The sequence below is a fragment of the Garra rufa genome, unplaced genomic scaffold, assembly GCF_049309525.1.
Source record: "Garra rufa unplaced genomic scaffold, GarRuf1.0 hap1_unplaced_087, whole genome shotgun sequence".
Classification (NCBI taxonomy): domain Eukaryota; kingdom Metazoa; phylum Chordata; class Actinopteri; order Cypriniformes; family Cyprinidae; genus Garra; species Garra rufa.
This window is the reverse complement of record NW_027394362.1, coordinates 17,501-45,000: the sequence shown is the minus strand read 5'-3', so window position 1 is coordinate 45,000 and position 27,500 is coordinate 17,501. Positions and strand designations below refer to the sequence as shown.

Genomic DNA, 27,500 nt, shown 5'->3' with positions numbered 1-27,500 from the left:
AAAGGTGAGCTCTAAAATTAGCAACTCCTCAATCCAACAGTTTGGTGACTGTCCTTTGTTTGTCATGCTGCTCTCTTATACAGTTGTACTTCCTGCTTCCTGTCATGTGTCTAGTCACATGACAGGCCAACCATCCATTTATTAAAGACACATACACTTAAAATGTTAAGAGTAATAAAATGGCCTAAAAAACATGTAAAACACTTAAAACTCTATAATACATGTAAATGATTGTAATAAATAGAGCGGTAAAACACGTCTTTCTAAAAGCCAGCATATTATATAAATAGTGAAGAAAAGGCAAAAGCTTACAGCACCTGGTATTCCCAGGCGGTCTCCCATCCAAGTACTAACCAGGCCCAACACTGCTTAGCTTCCGAGATCAGACGAGATCGGGCGCTCTCAGCGCGGTATGGCCATAAGCGAGGGCTGCTCCAAAAAGTGGGCTATTTAAAGATCAGCCTCCGTAAAAGCCAGCATATTATATAAATAGTGAAGAAAAGGCAAAAGCTTACAGCACCTGGTATTCCCAGACGGTCTCCCATCCAAGTACTAACCAGGCACGACGCTGCTTAGCTTCCGAGATCAGACAAGATCGGGCGCTCTCAGCGCGGTATGGCCATAAGCGAGGGCTGCTCCAAAAAGTGGGCTATTTAAAGATCAGCCTCCGTAAAAGCCAGCATATTATATAAATAGTGAAGAAAAGGCAAAAGCTTACAGCACCTGGTATTCCCAGGCGGTCTCCCATAAAAGTGTAACAATCGGCCTTATCAGCCGAGTTACAAGACTAAAATGGGGTCAGATTTAACTGTGAGAGATGACTAGTGGTTAAAAGAATGAGACATAAAAGAAAATTGGTTTAAATAGATTTGGTGTATTTACAAGGTTCACATAAAAGACTTTAAAACAACACGATAAAACTAGGTAAACTCTGTTAAAAGAATACAATTCATTTGTCCATACCCTAAAAACAGGTAAACTCTGTTAAAAGAATACAGTTCATTTGTCCATACCCTAAAAACAGTCCAAGAACCCCAGTGTGTTGATAAGTCCAATGTGAGTGTCCACCAGTGTATATACAATCCACAGAAAGTGTAATCCAAAGTTTGCAGGTGGTGAATGGAAAGGTGAGCTCTAAAATTAGCAACTCCTCAATCCAACAGTTTGGTGACTGTCCTTTGTTTGTCATGCTGCTCTCTTATACAGTTGTACTTCCTGCTTCCTGTCATGTGTCTAGTCACATGACAGGCCAACCATCCATTTATTAAAGACACATACACTTAAAATGTTAAGAGTAATAAAATGGCCTAAAAAACATGTAAAACACTTAAAACTCTATAATACATGTAAATGATTGTAATAAATAGAGCGGTAAAACACGTCTTTCTAAAAGCCAGCATATTATATAAATAGTGAAGAAAAGGCAAAAGCTTACAGCACCTGGTATTCCCAGGCGGTCTCCCATCCAAGTACTAACCAGGCCCGACGCTGCTTAGCTTCCGAGATCAGACGAGATCGGGCGCTCTCAGCGCGGTATGGCCATAAGCAAGGGCTGCTCCAAAAAGTGGGCTATTTAAAGATCAGCCTCCGTAAAAGCCAGCATATTATATAAATAGTGAAGAAAAGGCAAAAGCTTACAGCACCTGGTTTTCCCAGGCGGTCTCCCATCCAAGTACTAACCAGGCCAGACGCTGCTTAGCTTCCGAGATCAGACGAGATCGGGCGCTCTCAGCGCGGTATGGCCATAAGCGAGGGCTGCTCCAAAAAGTGGGCTATTTAAAGATCAGCCTCCGTAAAAGCCAGCATATTATATAAATAGTGAAGAAAAGGCAAAAGCTTACAGCACCTGGTATTCCCAGGCGGTCTCCCATAAAAGTGTAACAATCGGCCTTATCAGCCGAGTTACAAGACTAAAATGGGGTCAGATTTAACTGTGAGAGATGACTAGTGGTTAAAAGAATGAGACATAAAAGAAAATTGGTTTAAATAGATTTGGTGTATTTACAAGGTTCACATAAAAGACTTTAAAACAACACGATAAAACTAGGTAAACTCTGTTAAAAGAATACAATTCATTTGTCCATACCCTAAAAACAGGTAAACTCTGTTAAAAGAATACAGTTCATTTGTCCATACCCTAAAAACAGTCCAAGAACCCCAGTGTGTTGATAAGTCCAATGTGAGTGTCCACCAGTGTATATACAATCCACAGAAAGTGTAATCCAAAGTTTGCAGGTGGTGAATGGAAAGGTGAGCTCTAAAATTAGCAACTCCTCAATCCAACAGTTTGGTGACTGTCCTTTGTTTGTCATGCTGCTCTCTTATACAGTTGTACTTCCTGCTTCCTGTCATGTGTCTAGTCACATGACAGGCCAACCATCCATTTATTAAAGACACATACACTTAAAATGTTAAGAGTAATAAAATGGCCTAAAAAACATGTAAAACACTTAAAACTCTATAATACATGTAAATGATTGTAATAAATAGAGCGGTAAAACACGTCTTTCTAAAAGCCAGCATATTATATAAATAGTGAAGAAAAGGCAAAAGCTTACAGGCACCTGGTATTCCCAGGCGGTCTCCCATCCAAGTACTAACCAGGCCCGACGCTGCTTAGCTTCCGAGATCAGACGAGATCGGGCGCTTTCAGCGCGGTATGGCCATAAGCGAGGGCTGCTACAAAAAGTGGGCTATTTAAAGATCAGCCTCCGTAAAAGCCAGCATATTATATAAATAGTGAAGAAAAGGCAAAAGCTTACAGCACCTGGTATTCCCAGGCGGTCTCCCATCCAAGTACTAACCAGGCCCGACGCTGCTTAGCTTCCGAGATCAGACGAGATCGGGCGCTCTCAGCGCGGTATGGCCATAAGCGAGGGCTGCTCCAAAAAGTGGGCTATTTAAAGATCAGCCTCCGTAAAAGCCAGCATATTATATAAATAGTGAAGAAAAGGCAAAAGCTTACAGCACCTGGTATTCCCAGGCGGTCTCCCATAAAAGTGTAACAATCGGCCTTATCAGCCGAGTTACAAGACTAAAATGGGGTCAGATTTAACTGTGAGAGATGACTAGTGGTTAAAAGAATGAGACATAAAAGAAAATTGGTTTAAATAGATTTGGTGTATTTACAAGGTTCACATAAAAGACTTTAAAACAACACGATAAAACTAGGTAAACTCTGTTAAAAGAATACAGTTCATTTGTCCATACCCTAAAAACAGTCCAAGAACCCCAGTGTGTTGATAAGTCCAATGTGAGTGTCCACCAGTGTATATACAATCCACAGAAAGTGTAATCCAAAGTTTGCAGGTGGTGAATGGAAAGGTGAGCTCTAAAATTAGCAACTCCTCAATCCAACAGTTTGGTGACTGTCCTTTGTTTGTCATGCTGCTCTCTTATACAGTTGTACTTCCTGCTTCCTGTCATGTGCCTAGTCACATGACAGGCCAACCATCCATTTATTAAAGACACATACACTTAAAATGTTAAGAGTAATAAAATGGCCTAAAAAACATGTAAAACACTTAAAACTCTATAATACATGTAAATGATTGTAATAAATAGAGCGGTAAAACACGTCTTTCTAAAAGCCAGCATATTATATAAATAGTGAAGAAAAGGCAAAAGCTTACAGGCACCTGGTATTCCCAGGCGGTCTCCCATCCAAGTACTAACCAGGCCCGACGCTGCTTAGCTTCCGAGATCAGACGAGATCGGGCGCTTTCAGCGCGGTATGGCCATAAGCGAGGGCTGCTACAAAAAGTGGGCTATTTAAAGATCAGCCTACGTAAAAGCCAGCATATTATATAAATAGTGAAGAAAAGGCAAAAGCTTACAGCACCTGGTATTCCCAGGCGGTCTCCCATAAAAGTGTAACAATCGGCCTTATCAGCCGAGTTACAAGACTAAAATGAGGTCAGATTTAACTGTGAGAGATGACTAGTGGTTAAAAGAATGAGACATAAAAGAAAATTGGTTTAAATAGATTTGGTGTATTTACAAGGTTCACATAAAAGACTTTAAAACAACACGATAAAACTAGGTAAACTCTGTTAAAAGAATACAGTTCATTTGTCCATACCCTAAAAACAGGTAAACTCTGTTAAAAGAATACAGTTAATTTGTCCATACCCTAAAAACAGTCCAAGAACCCCAGTGTGTTGATAAGTCCAATGTGAGTGTCCACCAGTGTATATACAATCCACAGAAAGTGTAATCCAAAGTTTGCAGGTGGTGAATGGAAAGGTGAGCTCTAAAATTAGCAACTCCTCAATCCAACAGTTTGGTGACTGTCCTTTGTTTGTCATGCTGCTCTCTTATACAGTTGTACTTCCTGCTTCCTGTCATGTGTCTAGTCACATGACAGGCCAACCATCCATTTATTAAAGACACATACACTTAAAATGTTAAGAGTAATAAAATGGCCTAAAAAACATGTAAAACACTTAAAACTCTATAATACATGTAAATGATTGTAATAAATAGAGCGGTAAAACACGTCTTTCTAAAAGCCAGCATATTATATAAATAGTGAAGAAAAGGCAAAAGCTTACAGCACCTGGTATTCCCAGGCGGTCTCCCATCCAAGTACTAACCAGGCCCGAGGCTGCTTAGCTTCCGAGATCAGACGAGATCGGGCGCTCTCAGCGCGGTATGGCCATAAGCGAGGGCTGCTCCAAAAAGTGGGCTATTTAAAGATCAGCCTCCGTAAAAGCCAGCATATTATATAAATAGTGAAGAAAAGGCAAAAGCTTACAGCACCTGGTATTCCCAGGCGGTCTCCCATCCAAGTACTAACCAGGCCCGACGCTGCTTAGCTTCCGAGATCAGACGAGATCGGGCGCTCTCAGCGCGGTATGGCCATGAGCGAGGGCTGCTCCAAAAAGTGGGCTATTTAAAGATCAGCCTCCGTAAAAGCCAGCATATTATATAAATAGTGAAGAAAAGGCAAAAGCTTACAGCACCTGGTATTCCCAGGCGGTCTCCCATAAAAGTGTAACAATCGGCCTTATCAGCCGAGTTACAAGACTAAAATGGGGTCAGATTTAACTGTGAGAGATGACTAGTGGTTAAAAGAATGAGACATAAAAGAAAATTGGTTTAAATAGATTTGGTGTATTTACAAGGTTCACATAAAAGACTTTAAAACAACACGATAAAACTAGGTAAACTCTGTTAAAAGAATACAGTTCATTTGTCCATACCCTAAAAACAGGTAAACTCTGTTAAAAGAATACAGTTCATTTGTCCATACCCTAAAAACAGTCCAAGAACCCCAGTGTGTTGATAAGTCCAATGTGAGTGTCCACCAGTGTATATACAATCCACAGAAAGTGTAATCCAAAGTTTGCAGGTGGTGAATGGAAAGGTGAGCTCTAAAATTAGCAACTCCTCAATCCAACAGTTTGGTGACTGTCCTTTGTTTGTCATGCTGCTCTCTTATACAGTTGTACTTCCTGCTTCCTGTCATGTGTCTAGTCACATGACAGGCCAACCATCCATTTATTAAAGACACATACACTTAAAATGTTAAGAGTAATAAAATGGCCTAAAAAACATGTAAAACACTTAAAACTCTATAATACATGTAAATGATTGTAATAAATAGAGCGGTAAAACACGTCTTTCTAAAAGCCAGCATATTATATAAATAGTGAAGAAAAGGCAAAAGCTTACAGCACCTGGTATTCCCAGGCGGTCTCCCATCCAAGTACTAACCAGGCCCAACACTGCTTAGCTTCCGAGATCAGACGAGATCGGGCGCTCTCAGCGCGGTATGGCCATAAGCGAGGGCTGCTCCCAAAAGTGGGCTATTTAAAGATCAGCCTCCGTAAAAGCCAGCATATTATATAAATAGTGAAGAAAAGGCAAAAGCTTACAGCACCTGGTATTCCCAGACGGTCTCCCATCCAAGTACTAACCAGGCACGACGCTGCTTAGCTTCCGAGATCAGACAAGATCGGGCGCTCTCAGCGCGGTATGGCCATAAGCGAGGGCTGCTCCAAAAAGTGGGCTATTTAAAGATCAGCCTCCGTAAAAGCCAGCATATTATATAAATAGTGAAGAAAAGGCAAAAGCTTACAGCACCTGGTATTCCCAGGCGGTCTCCCATAAAAGTGTAACAATCGGCCTTATCAGCCGAGTTACAAGACTAAAATGGGGTCAGATTTAACTGTGAGAGATGACTAGTGGTTAAAAGAATGAGACATAAAAGAAAATTGGTTTAAATAGATTTGGTGTATTTACAAGGTTCACATAAAAGACTTTAAAACAACACGATAAAACTAGGTAAACTCTGTTAAAAGAATACAATTCATTTGTCCATACCCTAAAAACAGGTAAACTCTGTTAAAAGAATACAGTTCATTTGTCCATACCCTAAAAACAGTCCAAGAACCCCAGTGTGTTGATAAGTCCAATGTGAGTGTCCACCAGTGTATATACAATCCACAGAAAGTGTAATCCAAAGTTTGCAGGTGGTGAATGGAAAGGTGAGCTCTAAAATTAGCAACTCCTCAATCCAACAGTTTGGTGACTGTCCTTTGTTTGTCATGCTGCTCTCTTATACAGTTGTACTTCCTGCTTCCTGTCATGTGTCTAGTCACATGACAGGCCAACCATCCATTTATTAAAGACACATACACTTAAAATGTTAAGAGTAATAAAATGGCCTAAAAAACATGTAAAACACTTAAAACTCTATAATACATGTAAATGATTGTAATAAATAGAGCGGTAAAACACGTCTTTCTAAAAGCCAGCATATTATATAAATAGTGAAGAAAAGGCAAAAGCTTACAGCACCTGGTATTCCCAGGCGGTCTCCCATCCAAGTACTAACCAGGCCCGACGCTGCTTAGCTTCCGAGATCAGACGAGATCGGGCGCTCTCAGCGCGGTATGGCCATAAGCGAGGGCTGCTCCAAAAAGTGGGCTATTTAAAGATCAGCCTCCGTAAAAGCCAGCATATTATATAAATAGTGAAGAAAAGGCAAAAGCTTACAGCACCTGGTTTTCCCAGGCGGTCTCCCATCCAAGTACTAACCAGGCCAGACGCTGCTTAGCTTCCGAGATCAGACGAGATCGGGCGCTCTCAGCGCGGTATGGCCATAAGCGAGGGCTGCTCCAAAAAGTGGGCTATTTAAAGATCAGCCTCCGTAAAAGCCAGCATATTATATAAATAGTGAAGAAAAGGCAAAAGCTTACAGCACCTGGTATTCCCAGGCGGTCTCCCATAAAAGTGTAACAATCGGCCTTATCAGCCGAGTTACAAGACTAAAATGGGGTCAGATTTAACTGTGAGAGATGACTAGTGGTTAAAAGAATGAGACATAAAAGAAAATTGGTTTAAATAGATTTGGTGTATTTACAAGGTTCACATAAAAGACTTTAAAACAACACGATAAAACTAGGTAAACTCTGTTAAAAGAATACAATTCATTTGTCCATACCCTAAAAACAGGTAAACTCTGTTAAAAGAATACAGTTCATTTGTCCATACCCTAAAAACAGTCCAAGAACCCCAGTGTGTTGATAAGTCCAATGTGAGTGTCCACCAGTGTATATACAATCCACAGAAAGTGTAATCCAAAGTTTGCAGGTGGTGAATGGAAAGGTGAGCTCTAAAATTAGCAACTCCTCAATCCAACAGTTTGGTGACTGTCCTTTGTTTGTCATGCTGCTCTCTTATACAGTTGTACTTCCTGCTTCCTGTCATGTGTCTAGTCACATGACAGGCCAACCATCCATTTATTAAAGACACATACACTTAAAATGTTAAGAGTAATAAAATGGCCTAAAAAACATGTAAAACACTTAAAACTCTATAATACATGTAAATGATTGTAATAAATAGAGCGGTAAAACACGTCTTTCTAAAAGCCAGCATATTATATAAATAGTGAAGAAAAGGCAAAAGCTTACAGGCACCTGGTATTCCCAGGCGGTCTCCCATCCAAGTACTAACCAGGCCCGACGCTGCTTAGCTTCCGAGATCAGACGAGATCGGGCGCTCTCAGCGCGGTATGGCCATAAGCGAGGGCTGCTCCAAAAAGTGGGCTATTTAAAGATCAGCCTCCGTAAAAGCCAGCATATTATATAAATAGTGAAGAAAAGGCAAAAGCTTACAGCACCTGGTATTCCCAGGCGGTCTCCCATAAAAGTGTAACAATCGGCCTTATCAGCCGAGTTACAAGACTAAAATGGGGTCAGATTTAACTGTGAGAGATGACTAGTGGTTAAAAGAATGAGACATAAAAGAAAATTGGTTTAAATAGATTTGGTGTATTTACAAGGTTCACATAAAAGACTTTAAAACAACACGATAAAACTAGGTAAACTCTGTTAAAAGAATACAGTTCATTTGTCCATACCCTAAAAATAGGTAAACTCTGTTAAAAGAATACAGTTCATTTGTCCATACCCTAAAAACAGTCCAAGAACCCCAGTGTGTTGATAAGTCCAATGTGAGTGTCCACCAGTGTATATACAATCCACAGAAAGTGTAATCCAAAGTTTGCAGGTGGTGAATGGAAAGGTGAGCTCTAAAATTAGCAACTCCTCAATCCAACAGTTTGGTGACTGTCCTTTGTTTGTCATGCTGCTCTCTTATACAGTTGTACTTCCTGCTTCCTGTCATGTGCCTAGTCACATGACAGGCCAACCATCCATTTATTAAAGACACATACACTTAAAATGTTAAGAGTAATAAAATGGCCTAAAAAACATGTAAAACACTTAAAACTCTATAATACATGTAAATGATTGTAATAAATAGAGCGGTAAAACACGTCTTTCTAAAAGCCAGCATATTATATAAATAGTGAAGAAAAGGCAAAAGCTTACAGCACCTGGTATTCCCAGGCGCACTCTCCTCTAAGTCCCTATACTGAGCAATTATTGACCAATCATTGAGCGCCGTTGAGCAAGTTGAGCATCTCAATCAACCAATCACTGAGCTCTGTTGAGCCGGCTGCTTCCTCAACCCACCAATCAGATGGCCGGACCGGATCAAGTGCATCATGTGAGTGACAAGCGTAAACAACCGTACTATCATCAATGGACTGAGATCGGTAACAGTGAGATCGGTAACGGCAAACAAGAGGTAAGTCCAGTATATTCTCCAGCTCCAGAAATGCTTTCTAACAGTTTTTTTTTTCCTGCATGGATTTACGTGCAGTAATTACAAAGCTATTAACTTTAAAGTTTTAAAAGCATTAATAGCGAAAATATAATCGCCCATCTAACTAAGTTACTAACATGAATCGTAAACTGCAGTAATTCTTGATAGTCTTTGTAATGTTTTACTAAAAAGTAAATACTTTGGAAATACCCAAACACAATCAGGGCTGGACATTAGGACTAACCTACTATCCAAATACAGGTAGATTTTACCTGTGGCTAGTAACACTAACGTTACTGTCACTTGCCAGTTTGTCCTGTTGGAATTGACTACTTACTGTACATTTAAATCGTTTAGGGCTGTTTTGTCCGGCTATCTCCACTAATCTAAACTATTTTGTCTATTTTTGTAGTAACTGATAAGTCATTAACAGTCAATAACATGTTAAAACACTGAAAACACAAGGCAAGCAAAAATATAGTCTAAAATGATAAAACCATTACCTTTTGAACTTTTAGCTAATCACATGAAATATCACATTAAAAGGTAAATCAGATAACATCCATAAAGATTACTCAGTACTTGTGTAGTATTTTTTTTATTACTATTATTTTACAAAATACCTTTTTACTTCTAATTTAAGTAATAGTAATAGCAGTACTGTTACTTGTGTACATGTTTTGCATCTCCTGGTCTTCCAGTGTTTAGTCCCCTGTACAGTTTGAAAAGAAGAAACTAATCTGAATCTGTTTCTGTTTTATTACAACAGATAAAAAAGCATGGATTTGGAGGGACACAAGTGCAGTGTATGTGGCAGTAGTTTCTCTGTGAAGTCCAACCTGACTCGGCACATGCAGCTTCATGGTCCAAAGGGATATGTGTGTGAAGTGTGTGGGAAAAGCTTCTCACTGAAACAGCAGCTGAGCAGCCACCAAAAACAACACCTGTACCCATGCATCCGTCTGTACAGGCAGGGAGAGGCCAAGCTGCAGTGTACGGATGCAGCTAAGAGTGTGGCAGTGGCCCCCAGCAAAGCAGTAGACCCCAGCTGTCTGGATTCTGAAAAGGCGGAGGCTGCTGCAAAGAAAGCTGGAGGGGAAATGTGGAAAGGCCAGCTAGTTGTCACATTCGGCAAATATGCAGGACAGTCTTTCAGGTGGCTGCTCGAAAATGATGTGGGCTGGGTCATATGGCTGCTGTCTGAATATTGCCAGAAGGGTGAGAAGAACGATCTCCTAAAGTGGCAAAAGGAGCGATTGCTGCAGTATGCCAGAGAGTTCCCGCCTGTCACCTTTCATCTTGACAAACACTTGGAGGTAACTTTGACCCGTTAACTGAGATTAAATTATATTTACTGTTTTGTTTATAAAAAAAAAATGTAGTGCATGTGTAAATAAGTTAGGCACATATTAATGCACCTTCAATAGTAAAATCATCAATGTTTACTCTGCACAAAAGCTTGTGCTTTAGACATAGGAAGTGGTAACAGTGTAAGTACTTGTGTTTATGTGGTACAATACAACTCTGTATGTGTTTTTCTATAATTTCTTTATTTTCTGCATGAACAGGAGTCAAGGAAAGACAAAGGAAAGAAGGCTGAATCTACCCTTTCTAAGTTCCAGCAGGATCCTGACTATGCCAGTGATGCTGAATTGTTGGCAGCTGCTGGTAATTAACATTTAACACGGCATAACTCTATTTTGAAATTCATATAACATTTTCTTACTGATGTATTTCAAACATCTGACTAAATACACTGCCGAAATATCACACATTTTATGGCACTGATAATGACGACAGTAGGTTTTGGATTTCACTTTAATTTTCAGCAGGGTGAGGTATATTATCAAGCTAGCTGCCCCTTTTTCAGTGTAACAGATTTAATGCCTAAATGCTTTTTTTGGCATTTAGATAACACATACAAAAATCTATTTAATTTGTATATGTGATATGTTAGATTTTTTTATTATATTACAATATTTGTTTACACTATTGCCTATATTTTTTGTAGCAGCTCTATACTAAAATGTTTGTATTAAATATAATTTGTGTTCTCTAAAATAAGATCTGATAACATGGAAAATAGAAACAAACTTTGTTTATTGTGATAATGCTTGTGTTTGTCATTATATTCACATCTTAAGCAATGTGCTCAATACATTTTGTCTGATTTTTTCTACAGAGACTGTCCTTGAAGAGTCTGAGGTAGCAGTCTCCACACAGCTGACCACCTGGGGAGAGCTCACACCGGCTGTGAGTCAGGACTCTTCCCACAGCCTCAGCACATCTCAGGGAAGACCTTCTTCCCCTGTTGACACCTCTGCCTCAGAAACTGGTAACATCTTGCTGGAGGGCTGGCAGAAATACTGGGAGCATCCACCTCCATCTACACAAGCCAATGGTATAGCTCCTCCTAACATCAAGTGGCTGAAATGTGATGAGATGTATGGTCTGTTTGAGAGGCCTTCCAGGTACAAGAATGCCAAAGGAGATATTGTGGAGAGAAGGCTTTTAAAGGAGAAGATGCAGTTCCACCCACCCCCAATTCCTACTTCTGTCAAGGGAGGACTGCCCAACATGATGGCATTTTTCACAACCCCTGCCTTCTTCTGGCGCCCAGTTGGTGTGATGCAAGCCAAGATCCGCTGCCCTAGCTCCAACTGCCCTGCACCACCAGGTGAATACCTTGAAAAGAAAGGTTTTGGTAGTTATGCCAGGCAAGTGTGTGGGATGAAGTACAATTACACCCTGTTGACAGAGAAGCTGAAGTGTTCACATTGTGAAAAGATGAGGCGGGCAGTGAGTAAGACACATAGTGACGCAGACAGTGAAGATGAGGACAGTCATCATGTTCAGCAGTACATTTGGCTGGCACACAGTCCCAAGATTCTGATGAACTTGGCCCCGGCCATCAGAAGCATGTTTCCTGCCATACTGTGTGGGAAGCGTGCTATTGACAAAGGAGTGGTTACTCTTCTGAATGACAGGGTCAACAGTGTGTCCATGAACAAAGTCCAGAGAGTGCTGCAGCAGGGACATGATGAGTGGTATGTGGAGCGCCGTGACCTGTACCAGACTCTCCTGTATGAAGCCCACACAGCTGGATCTGCATCGTCTCAGAAGAGCATCCTGTCCTTTGTCAAAGCTGCTGGTACTTACACCCCTCCTCTGCCCCGGACTCCCCTTCCTTGTGCCCGTGTGCTGAGGCGTGCACACATGATCATGGAGATGGAGAGGATGCCTGTGTACAGAGCCTCAATCCTCAGTGTGACTGGAGAAATCCTCTGCATTGATGGTACAAGAAAGGTATGTGTATTGTATCAATTCATGAAGTTATGCAGACTTAATATTTATTTAGTCACTTTAAAGTGACTTGAGCCAGCTTATTGTTTTGAATAAGGGACTTTGGCCTCACTGTTCAGTGTTCAAATGTGATGGATACAAAATGTACATGCATTGTAATTCATATAAATTATATTGGACAGACAGGTTATTGTTAGATCTTATCAAATGAATGTTCTGCTTTGTGTTTTCCAGGTCCTTAAGAAGATATATGGTGATGGTCAGGGCACCATGCAGTATGTCACCAGTGTGCTGAACGAGTGGGGCCAGTTCTTGACCACAGTGGTGGTGGCAGCTGAGTCTGAGGGGTGTTACAGCCGTATGGCCAAAGGTCTGATGGGCCGCTTTGAACGAGCTAGGGCTCCTGCACCAACTGTCATATATGCAGATAACAACTGTTGTCGGTAGGTAATAACACATCCATATACCCTGATAAAATTTGTCATTCATTTAATGTTAAAAAAACAAAGAACACATGCTGAATTTATATTGTTTCAGTGACAGTGGTTCGTCCTTCCTGGAGAACCTGTTCGGGGACTGGGTGCAGAAGGGCACTGTGGTCAGACTGGACATTCGACACTGGCTGCACCGCTGGGATGCTGTTGTCATCAAACAGAGCCATGCCAAGTATGGGGTGTTCATGAGTGCCCTTGCAGGTGCAGTGCTGGCCTACTACAAGGACGATATGATGCTCCTAATCCAGGCAGTCAGGAAGGGCAACCAGGAGTTGTACGCCAGTCTTTCAGACGAGGACATGATAACCTTCCTCAAACCTCACCAGATCAGGTCCTATGTCAGACGGATCACCCGTGGGGTTGAGGTTAAGTGTACTATTAATCCATGTATAATCTTTATGTATAAGAAGCTCAAAACATACTTCACTAAAATTAACTAAGTTGTCACACTACTATATTTCATTTTGGAAATACTTCCAATTATTGAAATAATTTCACATTTTAAGCGATATAACTATATAAAATAAATGTGAATGATTGTTACAGGAGACAGCTTCAGCAATTGAGTCCATCATTACGGAGTTCAAGGGACCTGCAGGCCTTGACATTGATGGAATCCACCTGTTCAAATCAGCACAGGCAGTGGATTCTCACTGGGCAACTGCAAGCAAGCATCTTAGTTGTATGCAGGTGGGTAAACATTTTTGAACTAATCATTGTAAAATCATACAAACTCAAACTCACAGACACCATAATAAATAAGCAACGCATGTTTTATAGGACCCCCCTGGCATACAGCTGTATGTTTCAGTGAAGGTGGTGGTGCTGAATGGTGTCCGCCTGAACAAGTACAGGTGTCGGCGAGGCAGTAACTCCTTGGAGGGCTTGCACTCACACCTGTACAATGCCATTCCCTCACAGAGATGTGGAGTTATGCCATTCCAAGTAAGTATAAACAGCTTTAATATTTTAAAAAAATATTGATTACACAACATTGTTCATAAGCATATTTTACCTGTATCCTCCCTGCTTTTGTGCTACCCTCTCTTCCTGTGTGTATGTGAGCTCTATGCTGTTCACATAGCATCAACCGGGTGTATGAGATGCGCACACACACAAAATAGCCTATTGCGGACAAAAGACAAATTGTATGTCATGCTGCTGGGCGATGCCCACTTTGTAATCAAAATTAGTTTCTGATGTACAATAATGCATGAATGGTCATGTCTTTCAGGTGTATCTGATTGCATTTGCTGTGCAGTGGAACAGCCGCATGGAATCACTCCGGGTTGCTGGTGGTCATGGCAGGCAGACGTGGTGTATGGACCCACGGCAGATTCAGCGCCTGAATCAGCAGGCTGTTGTGCTCTTCGGTAAAGAGCATGTCCTCGAGCCCAACTTTGCCTCTCCAATGCCCTACCCTGCTGTATACAAGGACCCAGACGAGGAGGAGCTCCTTGGAGTAGAGTATGCCATGTGCCAGTCAACCAGCTTCACTGCAAGGGATTACTATGCCCAGCAAGGTACACAATCCTGCATTATAACAATATACATACATACTGAGCAGTCAAATACCTATAAATATCATGCATATTCTATCCATGACAAGTATGCATGATATAGTTCATTTTTATTTTACATAATATGAAACAAATGAACTGCAGCATCGCCATGTTGTATTAATTAGTCTACTGTTAGTTGTTGTAACTGCCTAGACACACTGGTGATTAGTACATTACATATTTGCAGTTGAGGAAGAGCAGGCCCGTGAAGAAGAGGAGACGGCTGAACAAGGCGAGGACAAGCTGTCAGATGAGGGCGTAGACATGGGTGCAGAGTCAGAGGAGGATCCTATGGACACTGTCAGTGACAAACATGTCATCCTCACTCAATCAGAACAGGTGGAGGAGGAGGACAGTCCTGCTCTGCAGGATGTGCTGATGACCCAGAGCCATCTGCATCTTCCTGGGCTGGAGGAAGTGGAAGCCTTGGCCCTTCTCATTTTAGAACTGGCAGACAACAGTGACCGTCACCTAGTGCCAGCTGACCTAAGGCTGAAGATTGGCAATGCAGTTGGTGCTCTGCATGAGCATGACAGGTCTGCAGCCAACTTTGTAAAAAGGTATGAGTCAAGGTGGGGTTACACCCTGTTTGGCAGATGCTTGGGAGCTGACACACCCGAGACCAGAGCAGCACAGAAGACAAAGTTTTCCTGGATGAAGTACCCTCAGTCAGCCCAGGTGACTGAGGATAGTCGTCTGTTGTACCTCATTATTAAGATGCTGAAAAACCGGCCACCAGCCAGTCGTCTCACCTCCCCCACTAAAATCACCAATGCAATCAAGGGCCAGTATAAAAGGATTGTAGACCGAGTCAGAGACGATCCCATCCTCAAAGGTCTCTCCATTCCTCTGCCCAATCTGAATGCCAAGTCCATCTCTACATTCATGGCACGGGAAGAGAAGAAGGCTAACTACAGGGCAACAGTAATGCCGAAGGTGAAACCCCACCAAAGAGTGCTGTCAGAAGAACCAATGCCAGCAGCTCCGACTCTGCCAGAATCCCTTCCAGCTCCAGATCGACCTCAGGTTCAGTACCAGAGCCTACGTCATACAGCTGGGAAAAGGCATGGTCAGAAGCGGAAGTAAGTTGTTCAGTTCTTCATGTCACAAGTATGTGACTTTACTACTTTATTCAAATATGTGAACATATCTGAATTTATCAGCTGAGTGGTTTAAACTTAAACACAACAAACCACGTGAATTGATAGTCATACACATTATTTCTCATTAATTATACTCATCATCATATGTATGATTTATTTTTGCAGGGCTGATGTGGAAATGCTTGGGAACCGGCCCATTCAACCTAAACCCCCTGTGGCCACGTACATCCCACCCAGAGCGTCAGCAGCACCTGTCCTGGTAGTGGTTCCTGCACAGCCACAGGGACCATCTATGATGCTCTGTGGGGCATCCAGCAGTCAAGGGTTCATACCTTTCACACCACCTCCTGCGCTGACATCCAGACCAATCAAGCCTCATAAATCCATGAAGCCTTGTGGGGCCTGCCAAGTACCCCAGTGTGGTGGGCAGCGCAAGAGGTACACGCCCTCCAAAGACAAGGCTGCTGAAAGTAGCCAAAAAATATTTACCTATTGCCCAGCAACTAGGAAGTCCACCACTTCAGGTTTTGAAGGTGTTGTGTTCAACAGTTTTGAACACTTCAAAAGTGTAGTAGATGAGGAACTAAAAAAGAAAAAAAATAACAACTAGAGAGCCAACTCCATCTGCAACTACATCCCCCAAATCACATTCCCCAAGTCATATTTGCTACAATATCTGCCTGTTATACCAATTCATTATACACCACCTATAAAACACATACCTATTTTCTCATAGAAAAAAAGATGTGTTTTTAGTGAATGTAAATATCTGCTTAACATTGCATACTATTGCACTGCATTACCTCATCCCCTTGTATATAGTACGTATATTGTATATTGCTTAATGTGTACATGTATAAATCTTGTAATACGAATCCTGTAAATAATAACTTATTAGTTCCTATTTTGCTATATTTTCTGCTAAATTACATAATAATTAATGTTAATTCTATTCTGTTTACATTGTTTCCTTGTGTTAATGTTATTGTTGTTGTGTTGTTTATTTATTTCTAATATGTAGATATATATTGTTGAACAAATAAAATAAAAGAATGTTTCCAAATATATGATTCCTTTCACTGCTGTTTCCCCATTTGTCCACTTGATAGAGGTAAAGACTGTCACATGAAACTGTATTGAGTATAAGAGAGGCTGAATTACTTACCAGTAAGGTAAAGATAAAGTCTTTTTCTAAAATTCCATTAAGGCCCTTTTATGTGTACATTTTACATGCTCCCAGGGCGAATGGGGCCAATAGAGTGAATAATATCTCAGATATGAGCAAATTACACTTTGTTCAAGTACCCTAATATAGTTTCTTAGATTTTTTTTTCAGTGATCTTGCAAACATTGTAACTAAAAGTCTCAAGTTTATTTGTAAAGTGCATTCATTCATACTTCAAACAGATATGACAAACACATTTGTTACATTACTTGTTTTTTATTGTTTTAATTAAAGCATTATGTTTGTTACATTATGTGACAGACATCTTATTATTAAGCAATAAGGTTCGAGAGGCCGTGCTGTATCATGAATAAATTAGGCATATAAAACGGTTACCACACAATAAAAATATTAATATCAAAAATATATATTAATTTATATATATATTAGGTTGTACGTTTTCATAAAGTAAAATCATTAACTGCCTTCCGCTGTAAAAAGTAGTCCCTAACTGCTAAAGCTTTGTTTACGTTGCTAAGGAGGTTCAATGATACACAAAACCGTTGAGTGAAGCGGTCAAAGCCGTGCTGTATCATGAATACGACACAGCTGCTGACCAATCAGAATTGAGGAATGGAACTAACCGTTTTATAATACTTAATAAAACATTCAAGTCAGAGATTCTAGTCTTCATGGTCTTATTCACAAAAACATAAAAAAGAACAGTAAACCATTTCAGAGGTAAACAAGACTTAGTATTGATATCCCTCCCCTCTCCTCTCTTCTGTCTATTTCCATATGGCCCCTCCCCTCTCCTGCTAATCTGTTTACTTCTTTTTTTTTCACAGTGATCAGGACCCAGGATAGGGACTTGGAGGGGTCATGAGCCATTCCCAGGCGGTCTCCCATCCAAGTACTAACCAGGCCCGACGCTGCTTAGCTTCCGAGATCAGACGAGATCGGGCGCTCTCAGCGCGGTATGGCCATAAGCGAGGGCTGCTCCAAAAAGTGGGCTATTTAAAGATCAGCCTCCGTAAAAGCCAGCATATTATATAAATAGTGAAGAAAAGGCAAAAGCTTACAGCACCTGGTATTCCCAGGCGGTCTCCCATAAAAGTGTAACAATCGGCCTTATCAGCCGAGTTACAAGACTAAAATGGGGTCAGATTTAACTGTGAGAGATGACTAGTGGTTAAAAGAATGAGACATAAAAGAAAATTGGTTTAAATAGATTTGGTGTATTTACAAGGTTCACATAAAAGACTTTAAAAAAACACGATAAAACTAGGTAAACTCTGTTAAAAGAATACAGTTCATTTGTCCATACCCTAAAAACAGTCCAAGAACCCCAGTGTGTTGATAAGTCCAATGTGAGTGTCCACCAGTGTATATACAATCCACAGAAAGTGTAATCCAAAGTTTGCAGGTGGTGAATGGAAAGGTGAGCTCTAAAATTAGCAACTCCTCAATCCAACAGTTTGGTGACTGTCCTTTGTTTGTCATGCTGCTCTCTTATACAGTTGTACTTCCTGCTTCCTGTCATGTGTCTAGTCACATGACAGGCCAACCATCCATTTATTAAAGACACATACACTTAAAATGTTAAGAGTAATAAAATGGCCTAAAAAACATGTAAAACACTTAAAACTCTATAATACATGTAAATGATTGTAATAAATAGAGCGGTAAAACACGTCTTTCTAAAAGCCAGCATATTATATAAATAGTGAAGAAAAGGCAAAAGCTTACAGCACCTGGTATTCCCAGGCGGTCTCCCACCCAAGTACTAACCAGGCCCGACGCTGCTTAGCTTCCGAGATCAGACGAGATCAGGCGCTCTCAGCGCGGTATGGCCATAAGCGAGGACTGCTTCAAAAAGTGGGCTATTTAAAGATCAGCCTCCGTAAAAGCCAGCATATTATATAAATAGTGAAGAAAAGGCAAAAGCTTACAGCACCTGGTATTCCCAGGCGGTCTCGCATAAAAGTGTAACAATCGGCCTTATCAGCCGAGTTACAAGACTAAAATGGGGTCAGATTTAACTGTGAGAGATGACTAGTGGTTAAAAGAATGAGACATAAAAGAAAATTGGTTTAAATAGATTTGGTGTATTTACAAGGTTCACATAAAAGACTTTAAAACAACACGATAAAACTAGGTAAACTCTGTTAAAAGAATACAGTTCATTTGTCCATACCCTAAAAACAGGTAAACTCTGTTAAAAGAATACAGTTCATTTGTCCATACCCTAAAAACAGTCCAAGAACCCCAGTGTGTTGATAAGTCCAATGTGAGTGTCCACCAGTGTATATACAATCCACAGAAAGTGTAATCCAAAGTTTGCAGGTGGTGAATGGAAAGGTGAGCTCTAAAATTAGCAACTCCTCAATCCAACAGTTTGGTGACTGTCCTTTGTTTGTCATGCTGCTCTCTTATACAGTTGTACTTCCTGCTTCCTGTCATGTGCCTAGTCACATGACAGGCCAACCATCCATTTATTAAAGACACATACACTTAAAATGTTAAGAGTAATAAAATGGCCTAAAAAACATGTAAAACACTTAAAACTCTATAACACATGTAAATGATTGTAATAAATAGAGCGGTAAAACACGTCTTTCTAAAAGCCAGCATATTATATAAATAGTGAAGAAAAGGCAAACGCTTACAGCACCTGGTATTCCCAGGCGGTCTCCCATCCAAGTACTAACCAGGCCCGACGCTGCTTAGCTTCCGAGATCAGACGAGATCGGGCGCTCTCAGCGCGGTATGGCCATAAGCGAGGGCTGCTCCAAAGAGTGGGCTATTTAAAGATCAGCCTCCGTAAAAGCCAGCATATTATATAAATAGTGAAGAAAAGGCAAAAGCTTACAGCACCTGGTATTCCCAGGCGGTCTCCCATAAAAGTGTAACAATCGGCCTTATCAGCCGAGTTACAAGACTAAAATGGGGTCAGATTTAACTGTGAGAGATGACTAGTGGTTAAAAGAATGAGACATAAAAGAAAATTGGTTTAAATAGATTTGGTGTATTTACAAGGTTCACATAAAAGACTTTAAAACAACACGATAAAACTAGGTAAACTCTGTTAAAAGAATACAGTTCATTTGTCCATACCCTAAAAACAGGTAAACTCTGTTAAAAGAATACAGTTCATTTGTCCATACCCTAAAAACAGTCCAAGAACCCCAGTGTGTTGATAAGTCCAATGTGAGTGTCCACCAGTGTATATACAATCCACAGAAAGTGTAATCCAAAGTTTGCAGGTGGTGAATGGAAAGGTGAGCTCTAAAATTAGCAACTCCTCAATCCAACAGTTTGGTGACTGTCCTTTGTTTGTCATGCTGCTCTCTTATACAGTTGTACTTCCTGCTTCCTGTCATGTGCCTAGTCACATGACAGGCCAACCATCCATTTATTAAAGACACATACACTTAAAATGTTAAGAGTAATAAAATGGCCTAAAAAACATGTAAAACACTTAAAACTCTATAATACATGTAAATGATTGTAATAAATAGAGCGGTAAAACACGTCTTTCTAAAAGCCAGCATATTATATAAATAGTGAAGAAAAGGCAAAAGCTTACAGCACCTGGTATTCCCAGGCGGTCTCCCATCCAAGTACTAACCAGGCCCGACGCTGCTTAGCTTCCGAGATCAGACGAGATCGGGCGCTCTCAGCGCGGTATGGCCATAAGCGAGGGCTGCTTCAAAAAGTGGGCTATTTAAAGATCAGCCTCCGTAAAAGCCAGCATATTATATAAATAGTGAAGAAAAGGCAAAAGCTTACAGCACCTGGTATTCCCAGGCGGTCTCCCATAAAAGTGTAACAATCGGCCTTATCAGCCGAGTTACAAGACTAAAATGGGGTCAGATTTAACTGTGAGAGATGACTAGTGGTTAAAAGAATGAGACATAAAAGAAAATTGGTTTAAATAGATTTGGTGTATTTACAAGGTTCACATAAAAGACTTTAAAACAACACGATAAAACTAGGTAAACTCTGTTAAAAGAATACAGTTCATTTGTCCATACCCTAAAAACAGGTAAACTCTGTTAAAAGAATACAGTTCATTTGTCCATACCCTAAAAACAGTCCAAGAACCCCAGTGTGTTGATAAGTCCAATGTGAGTGTCCACCAGTGTATATACAATCCACAGAAAGTGTAATCCAAAGTTTGCAGGTGGTGAATGGAAAGGTGAGCTCTAAAATTAGCAACTCCTCAATCCAACAGTTTGGTGACTGTCCTTTGTTTGTCATGCTGCTCTCTTATACAGTTGTACTTCCTGCTTCCTGTCATGTGCCTAGTCACATGACAGGCCAACCATCCATTTATTAAAGACACATACACTTAAAATGTTAAGAGTAATAAAATGGCCTAAAAAACATGTAAAACACTTAAAACTCTATAATACATGTAAATGATTGTAATAAATAGAGCGGTAAAACAAGTCTTTCTAAAAGCCAGCATATTATATAAATAGTGAAGAAAAGGCAAAAGCTTACAGCACCTGGTATTCCCAGGCGGTCTCCCATCCAAGTACTAACCAGGCCCGACGCTGCTTAGCTGCCGAGATCAGACGAGATCTGGCGCTCTCAGCGCGGTATGGCCATAAGCGAGGGCTGCTCCAAAAAGTGGGCTATTTAAAGATCAGCCTCCGTAAAAGCCAGCATATTATATAAATAGTGAAGAAAAGGCAAAAGCTTACAGCACCTGGTATTCCCAGGCGGTCTCCCATAAAAGTGTAACAATCGGCCTTATCAGCCGAGTTACAAGACTAAAATGGGGTCAGATTTAACTGTGAGAGATGACTAGTGGTTAAAAGAATGAGACATAAAAGAAAATTGGTTTAAATAGATTTGGTGTATTTACAAGGTTCACATAAAAGACTTTAAAACAACACGATAAAACTAGGTAAACTCTGTTAAAAGAATACAGTTCATTTGTCCATACCCTAAAAACAGGTAAACTCTGTTAAAAGAATACAGTTCATTTGTCCATACCCTAAAAACAGTCCAAGAACCCCAGTGTGTTGATAAGTCCAATGTGAGTGTCCACCAGTGTATATACAATCCACAGAAAGTGTAATCCAAAGTTTGCAGGTGGTGAATGGAAAGGTGAGCTCTAAAATTAGCAACTCCTCAATCCAACAGTTTGGTGACTGTCCTTTGTTTGTCATGCTGCTCTCTTATACAGTTGTACTTCCTGCTTCCTGTCATGTGTCTAGTCACATGACAGGCCAACCATCCATTTATTAAAGACACATACACTTAAAATGTTAAGAGTAATAAAATGGCCTAAAAAACATGTAAAACACTTAAAACTCTATAATACATGTAAATGATTGTAATAAATAGAGTGGTAAAACACGTCTTTCTAAAAGCCAGCATATTATATAAATAGTGAAGAAAAGGCAAAAGCTTACAGCACCTGGTATTCCCAGGCGGTCTCCCACCCAAGTACTAACCAGGCCCGACGCTGCTTAGCTTCCGAGATCAGACAAGATCAGGCGCTCTCAGCGCGGTATGGCCATAAGCGAGGACTGCTCCAAAAAGTGGGCTATTTAAAGATCAGCCTCCGTAAAAGCCAGCATATTATATAAATAGTGAAGAAAAGGCAAAAGCTTACAGCACCTGGTATTCCCAGGCGGTCTCCCATAAAAGTGTAACAATCGGCCTTATCAGCCGAGTTACAAGACTAAAATGGGGTCAGATTTAACTGTGAGAGATGACTAGTGGTTAAAAGAATGAGACATAAAAGAAAATTGGTTTAAATAGATTTGGTGTATTTACAAGGTTCACATAAAAGACTTTAAAACAACACGATAAAACTAGGTAAACTCTGTTAAAAGAATACAGTTCATTTGTCCATACCCTAAAAACAGGTAAACTCTGTTAAAAGAATACAGTTCATTTGTCCATACCCTAAAAACAGTCCAAGAACCCCAGTGTGTTGATAAGTCCAATGTGAGTGTCCACCAGTGTATATACAATCCACAGAAAGTGTAATCCAAAGTTTGCAGGTGGTGAATGGAAAGGTGAGCTCTAAAATTAGCAACTCCTCAATCCAACAGTTTGGTGACTGTCCTTTGTTTGTCATGCTGCTCTCTTATACAGTTGTACTTCCTGCTTCCTGTCATGTGCCTAGTCACATGACAGGCCAACCATCCATTTATTAAAGACACATACACTTAAAATGTTAAGAGTAATAAAATGGCCTAAAAAACATGTAAAACACTTAAAACTCTATAATACATGTAAATGATTGTAATAAATAGAGCGGTAAAACACGTCTTTCTAAAAGCCAGCATATTATATAAATAGTGAAGAAAAGGCAAAAGCTTACAGCACCTGGTATTCCCAGGCGGTCTCCCATCCAAGTACTAACCAGGCCCGACGCTGCTTAGCTTCCGAGATCAGACGAGATCGGGCGCTCTTTTTTTTTTTTTTTTTTTTTTTTTTTATTGAAAAAACTTAAAAATATTTACATTTAGATATGATTACATAACATTATTCACATAATTAGTTATGCCTTTCACATACACATTTCTTTAATAACAACAGAAATTACCTTGGCAAATTTATCTTATATTCTTGAAAACATTCCAATATTCTTGTATCATTTCCAATAAGTATTTTATAAAACCTTTCAACTTGTCCATTCATACTAAAATAATTATATAAAGTCTGTATATGTTCTTCCAATTTTCTTCTGAAAAAACTCCACATATTAATATTGCAACTTTTTTCTCTCATGACATTACGTCTACACCATATTGCATACCTTGCAATAGCTAAAATGAAATTGACTATATACATTTCTTTCCCTTTTCCTTTTATACCAAGTAAAAAAACTTGATTCCATTCAATCTGTCTTTCTATTTTTTCTCCCAAAAAAGCCTCTACAAACATTTTAAGTTTCCTCACAAAATCGTCCAGTTTAAAACAAAACAAAAACAAATGTAAAAGACCTTCATCTTCATTTTCACATACATCACATTTTGCATTTTGTTCAATTCCCATTTTACATAATCTCATTTTTGTATATATTACATTATGTCTTAAAAGAAAATTAAAATTCTCAATCACTGGATCCATATAACTTATTTTTATATTCTCCCAAATATTTTCAGATTCCATCACTGGAAATAATCTATTCCAAAAGCCGTTTGCAATTGGTTTAACAAAAACCATTTTTCTAAAGACATTATAAATCATTTTTAAAGTACATGATTGAATAGACACTTTTTTCCCACTTTCTTTTAAAAGCACTTCAACCTTTCCCACTCCTTCCTCCTTTTTTTCTATTCTTTCTATCCATTCACTAGGAATTGCTTTTTTTATTTTGTCAAATTGTTGCTTTACAATATTCTTATCCATCTCTTCTCCAATTCCTTCAATTTCATCTACTATTCCTTGCAATGGTATGAAACCTTCTTTAACCTCATATAAAACATCTTTCACTCTATTTATTCCTGCTTTAATCCATTGTTTAAAATATATTTCTTTATTTTCATATACAATATTTGAATTTAAAAATAACGGTTGATTCAAAAGCTCCTCCATCCCTTCTGGTTTGTACACTACTGTCAATAAAAATTCTTTCCATGCTCTTAAAACTTCTTTGTACAATTCTGGTATATCATTTAACATATTTTCTTTCAATTTCATCCATAAGATGTGATTTCCCATTTTAAAACCCCCACACCTATTTAAAAAATATGTCAAACCATTCTTCCATTCTTGTCTATTTTCTTTATTCATAAATTTTTTCATAATTTTAACCCTTAGACTCTTCATTCTTATATTTGGATCTAACAAACCTAAACCTCCCTCCTCACATGGTCCTATCAATGTATCATAAGCAATCTTTGCTGGTTTTCCCTCCCATATAAAATTCAAAATACACTTTTTCAGTCTCTTGTAAGCCCACATCGGCAATGAAGTAACCTCTAATGCATACCACATTTTCGAAAGCATCAGAACATTTACAATCAAAATCTTCCCTCTTAATTTCAAAGTTCTTTGTCTCCAGAAAGTTAATCTTCTCTCCATTCCTCCTAAAATCTCATCCCATATTAAATCTCTAGTTTTCTTTTCATCTTTTCCAATTCTGATTCCCAAAATTTTCATATTTTCTGTCTCTTCTTTAAAACTAAAATAATGTGGTAAAATCTTTGCTGTTCCTATTCTCATCATGACAGTCTTATCTATGTTTATTTTTGCTCCTGAACCATTACAATAATGTTGTATTTTATTTATTGCTCTCTCGATGCTATCTATATCCTTTAAAATTAAGGTTGTGTCATCAGCATATTGGTATATTTTTTGTTCTTTTTCTGCTCCTCCAAAACCTATTCCTTTAATATTTTCATCTTCCCCAACCACTAATCCCAAAGGTTCAGCTACAATGCTATATAATAATGCAGATAAAGGACACCCTTGTCTTATTGATCTTGTTATAGTAAAAACATTAGTTAAAAATCCATTACATTTTATAAAACTGATTGCCCCTTTGTATAAAACTCTAATCCATTTTATAAAATTATTTCCAAATCCAAAACGCTCTAAAAGTTCAAATAAATAATCATGTTCTACCCTATCAAATGCCTTTTCCAAATCTAAACTAATCATGTATCCCTCTTTGTTATTTTCTATCATATAACTTATTTTATCTCTTATATTACTTACTGTATCTGTAATTTCTCTTCCTATGACTGAATAAGCTTGATTTGTTGTTATTATTCCTGGTAGAACCCTCTTTAATCGATTTGCCAACATTTTTGCTAAAATTTTAAAATCTGTATTTAACATTGATATGGGTCTATAGTTCTTTAAATCCGCTGAGTCACCTCTTTTTTTAAAAATTAACTTCACCATTCCAACTCTCATCAATTGACTTGCTTGCCCTCTATCATACATTTCCTCATATACTTCCTTTAAAATAGGAATTAACGTATCCTTAAAAACTTTATAAAATTCACTAGTCAAGCCATCTGCTCCCGGACTTTTCCCATTGTTTAACTGTAATATTGCTGTCTCTATTTCCTCCTTTAAAAAATCTCTATCACACATTTATTTATCTTCTTTAACTACTTTTGTTTTAACCTGCTTTAATAAAAACTCCTTTTCATCTTCTTTTATCCCTTCACTTTTAAATAAATCTGCATAAAATTCTCTTACACTTTGCAAAATCTCATTGGTCCTTTTTACTTTTTCCCCATCTTTTTTAAGAACTTCCTTTATCGTATCAGCCTTTTGTCTACTTTCCTCTAAATTAAAAAAGAATTTTGTACACCTTTCTCCTTCCATCACATTCTTTAACCTGCTTCTTATCATAGCTCCTCTACATTTCTCCTCTTCTATTTCTTTTAATCGGTTTTCATAAATTACAATCTTTTCTATATCACCATTATCTTTTTGTAATTCCTCTTTCAAAAAATTCCTAACTGCAACTTCTTCTCCTCTTTTAATCTTTTGTTTCAATCTACTATAACTCAATGAATACTTCTTTATTTCATATTTGATATTATCCCACCACACTCTCTTATCTTCTTCAAACATTCCTTTCCCTCTCTCATCTTTTATTATTGTTTCCACTGCCAATTTATAATTCTCATCTTTTAAAAGTTCATTATTTAAACACCATATCCCCTTTCCCCTCTCCACCCCGGTTTCATTAAAATGAGCTATTAACTTACTATGATCACTAAGAGAAGTCATCTTATAATATATCTTGTCAATATTTCTTTTCATATTTATTTTAATCAGCATAAAATCTATTCTACTTTGCTTCATTTTTTCTTTTACCAATTGTTGCCTTGAAAAATCTTTTATTCCTTCATTTCGTTCTCGCCATATATCTATCAGATCATTTTTATCAATTAATTTAAGCAATTCTTCCCTTCCACCATCTCTTTTAAAAACCATGTCTTTTGCTATATCCATTCTACTCAAAACTGTATTAAAATCTCCCATTATTATAACCTTTTCCCATGTATCTATATAATCATTTAAATTATTAAAAAATATTTTCTTTTCAGCCTCTGCATTTGGAGCATGTACATTACATAAAATAACATCTTCTCCTCCCCAGACCATTCTCACAATAATACATTTCCCTTCTTTATCACAATATATAATTTTAACATTATCCCCTATATTTCTTTTAAATAAAACTGCAACTCCTTTTCCTTTTCGTCCATCTCCATTATTGTAATACATTTTCCCTTTCCATCTTCTTTCAAAACTTTCCATCATTTCATTTTTCCAATTTGTTTCTTGCAATAAAATTACATCTGTTTTTTTACTTAATTCTTTCACTTTTTCAAATTTTTCCACATTCAGTAAACCTCTAACATTTAATGATACAATACTTAAAAGACTAATAATTAAAATGTTCTTTACTATATTCATCATTCATTTTCTTCTCCCATAGTCATCAATACCCCAAATCTGTTTTCATCAAATTCTTTTCTTTTCTTCTGTCTTTTCTTTTTAGCCATTTTTATATTAAGGGTTACCTTAATGGATCTTCTTCTCTGCATTCTTTCCTTTCCCATGTCTTTAGATTCGTCGTTTCCTTCGTCTCCTTTTCCCAAATCCTCTTCTATTTCCAAAATCGTTTGTGCTTGTTCCATTTTGTCCTGTTCCTCCGTCGTTGTTTGCATTATCTCTAGTGTTGTTTGTTCATCACTTCCCATTTGCCCATCTTTGTCCTTTTCTTTTTGTTGCTCCTCTTCATTATCCC

At 38.7% G+C, this 27,500-nt stretch overlaps 19 non-coding genes and 1 pseudogene across 19 annotated transcripts; all 20 read right to left on the bottom strand.

Moving 5' to 3' along the window:
* Positions 1-305: 305 nt before the first annotated feature.
* LOC141316432 (5S ribosomal RNA) lies at positions 306-424 on the bottom strand. Its single transcript, XR_012351364.1, has one exon. It is a non-coding gene; the product is annotated as a 5S ribosomal RNA (ribosomal RNA).
* Positions 425-508: 84 nt separating this feature from the next.
* Positions 509-627, bottom strand: LOC141316467 (5S ribosomal RNA). Its single transcript, XR_012351399.1, has one exon. It is a non-coding gene; the product is annotated as a 5S ribosomal RNA (ribosomal RNA).
* Positions 628-1,428: 801 nt separating this feature from the next.
* Positions 1,429-1,547, bottom strand: LOC141316429 (5S ribosomal RNA). The gene has a single exon (XR_012351360.1). It is a non-coding gene; the product is annotated as a 5S ribosomal RNA (ribosomal RNA).
* Positions 1,548-1,631: 84 nt separating this feature from the next.
* Positions 1,632-1,750, bottom strand: LOC141316460 (5S ribosomal RNA). The gene has a single exon (XR_012351391.1). It is a non-coding gene; the product is annotated as a 5S ribosomal RNA (ribosomal RNA).
* An 801-nt stretch (positions 1,751-2,551) lies between these two features.
* Positions 2,552-2,671, bottom strand: LOC141316446 (5S ribosomal RNA). The gene has a single exon (XR_012351378.1). It is a non-coding gene; the product is annotated as a 5S ribosomal RNA (ribosomal RNA).
* An 84-nt stretch (positions 2,672-2,755) lies between these two features.
* On the bottom strand, positions 2,756-2,874 carry LOC141316428 (5S ribosomal RNA). Its single transcript, XR_012351359.1, has one exon. It is a non-coding gene; the product is annotated as a 5S ribosomal RNA (ribosomal RNA).
* Positions 2,875-3,625: 751 nt separating this feature from the next.
* LOC141316445 (5S ribosomal RNA) lies at positions 3,626-3,745 on the bottom strand. Its single transcript, XR_012351377.1, has one exon. It is a non-coding gene; the product is annotated as a 5S ribosomal RNA (ribosomal RNA).
* An 801-nt stretch (positions 3,746-4,546) lies between these two features.
* LOC141316453 (5S ribosomal RNA) lies at positions 4,547-4,665 on the bottom strand. The gene has a single exon (XR_012351384.1). It is a non-coding gene; the product is annotated as a 5S ribosomal RNA (ribosomal RNA).
* Positions 4,666-4,749: 84 nt separating this feature from the next.
* LOC141316447 (5S ribosomal RNA) lies at positions 4,750-4,868 on the bottom strand. Its single transcript, XR_012351379.1, has one exon. It is a non-coding gene; the product is annotated as a 5S ribosomal RNA (ribosomal RNA).
* An 801-nt stretch (positions 4,869-5,669) lies between these two features.
* On the bottom strand, positions 5,670-5,788 carry LOC141316431 (5S ribosomal RNA). Its single transcript, XR_012351362.1, has one exon. It is a non-coding gene; the product is annotated as a 5S ribosomal RNA (ribosomal RNA).
* Positions 5,789-5,872: 84 nt separating this feature from the next.
* LOC141316466 (5S ribosomal RNA) lies at positions 5,873-5,991 on the bottom strand. Its single transcript, XR_012351398.1, has one exon. It is a non-coding gene; the product is annotated as a 5S ribosomal RNA (ribosomal RNA).
* Positions 5,992-6,792: 801 nt separating this feature from the next.
* On the bottom strand, positions 6,793-6,911 carry LOC141316427 (5S ribosomal RNA). Its single transcript, XR_012351358.1, has one exon. It is a non-coding gene; the product is annotated as a 5S ribosomal RNA (ribosomal RNA).
* Positions 6,912-6,995: 84 nt separating this feature from the next.
* LOC141316458 (5S ribosomal RNA) lies at positions 6,996-7,114 on the bottom strand. Its single transcript, XR_012351390.1, has one exon. It is a non-coding gene; the product is annotated as a 5S ribosomal RNA (ribosomal RNA).
* An 801-nt stretch (positions 7,115-7,915) lies between these two features.
* Positions 7,916-8,035, bottom strand: LOC141316457 (5S ribosomal RNA). Its single transcript, XR_012351389.1, has one exon. It is a non-coding gene; the product is annotated as a 5S ribosomal RNA (ribosomal RNA).
* Positions 8,036-17,615: 9,580 nt separating this feature from the next.
* Positions 17,616-17,738, bottom strand: LOC141316469 (5S ribosomal RNA; annotated as a pseudogene).
* Positions 17,739-18,489: 751 nt separating this feature from the next.
* Positions 18,490-18,608, bottom strand: LOC141316444 (5S ribosomal RNA). Its single transcript, XR_012351376.1, has one exon. It is a non-coding gene; the product is annotated as a 5S ribosomal RNA (ribosomal RNA).
* An 801-nt stretch (positions 18,609-19,409) lies between these two features.
* On the bottom strand, positions 19,410-19,528 carry LOC141316433 (5S ribosomal RNA). Its single transcript, XR_012351365.1, has one exon. It is a non-coding gene; the product is annotated as a 5S ribosomal RNA (ribosomal RNA).
* An 801-nt stretch (positions 19,529-20,329) lies between these two features.
* Positions 20,330-20,448, bottom strand: LOC141316425 (5S ribosomal RNA). The gene has a single exon (XR_012351357.1). It is a non-coding gene; the product is annotated as a 5S ribosomal RNA (ribosomal RNA).
* An 801-nt stretch (positions 20,449-21,249) lies between these two features.
* On the bottom strand, positions 21,250-21,368 carry LOC141316462 (5S ribosomal RNA). Its single transcript, XR_012351393.1, has one exon. It is a non-coding gene; the product is annotated as a 5S ribosomal RNA (ribosomal RNA).
* Positions 21,369-22,169: 801 nt separating this feature from the next.
* LOC141316463 (5S ribosomal RNA) lies at positions 22,170-22,288 on the bottom strand. Its single transcript, XR_012351394.1, has one exon. It is a non-coding gene; the product is annotated as a 5S ribosomal RNA (ribosomal RNA).
* Between the last annotated feature and the right edge of the window lie 5,212 nt (positions 22,289-27,500).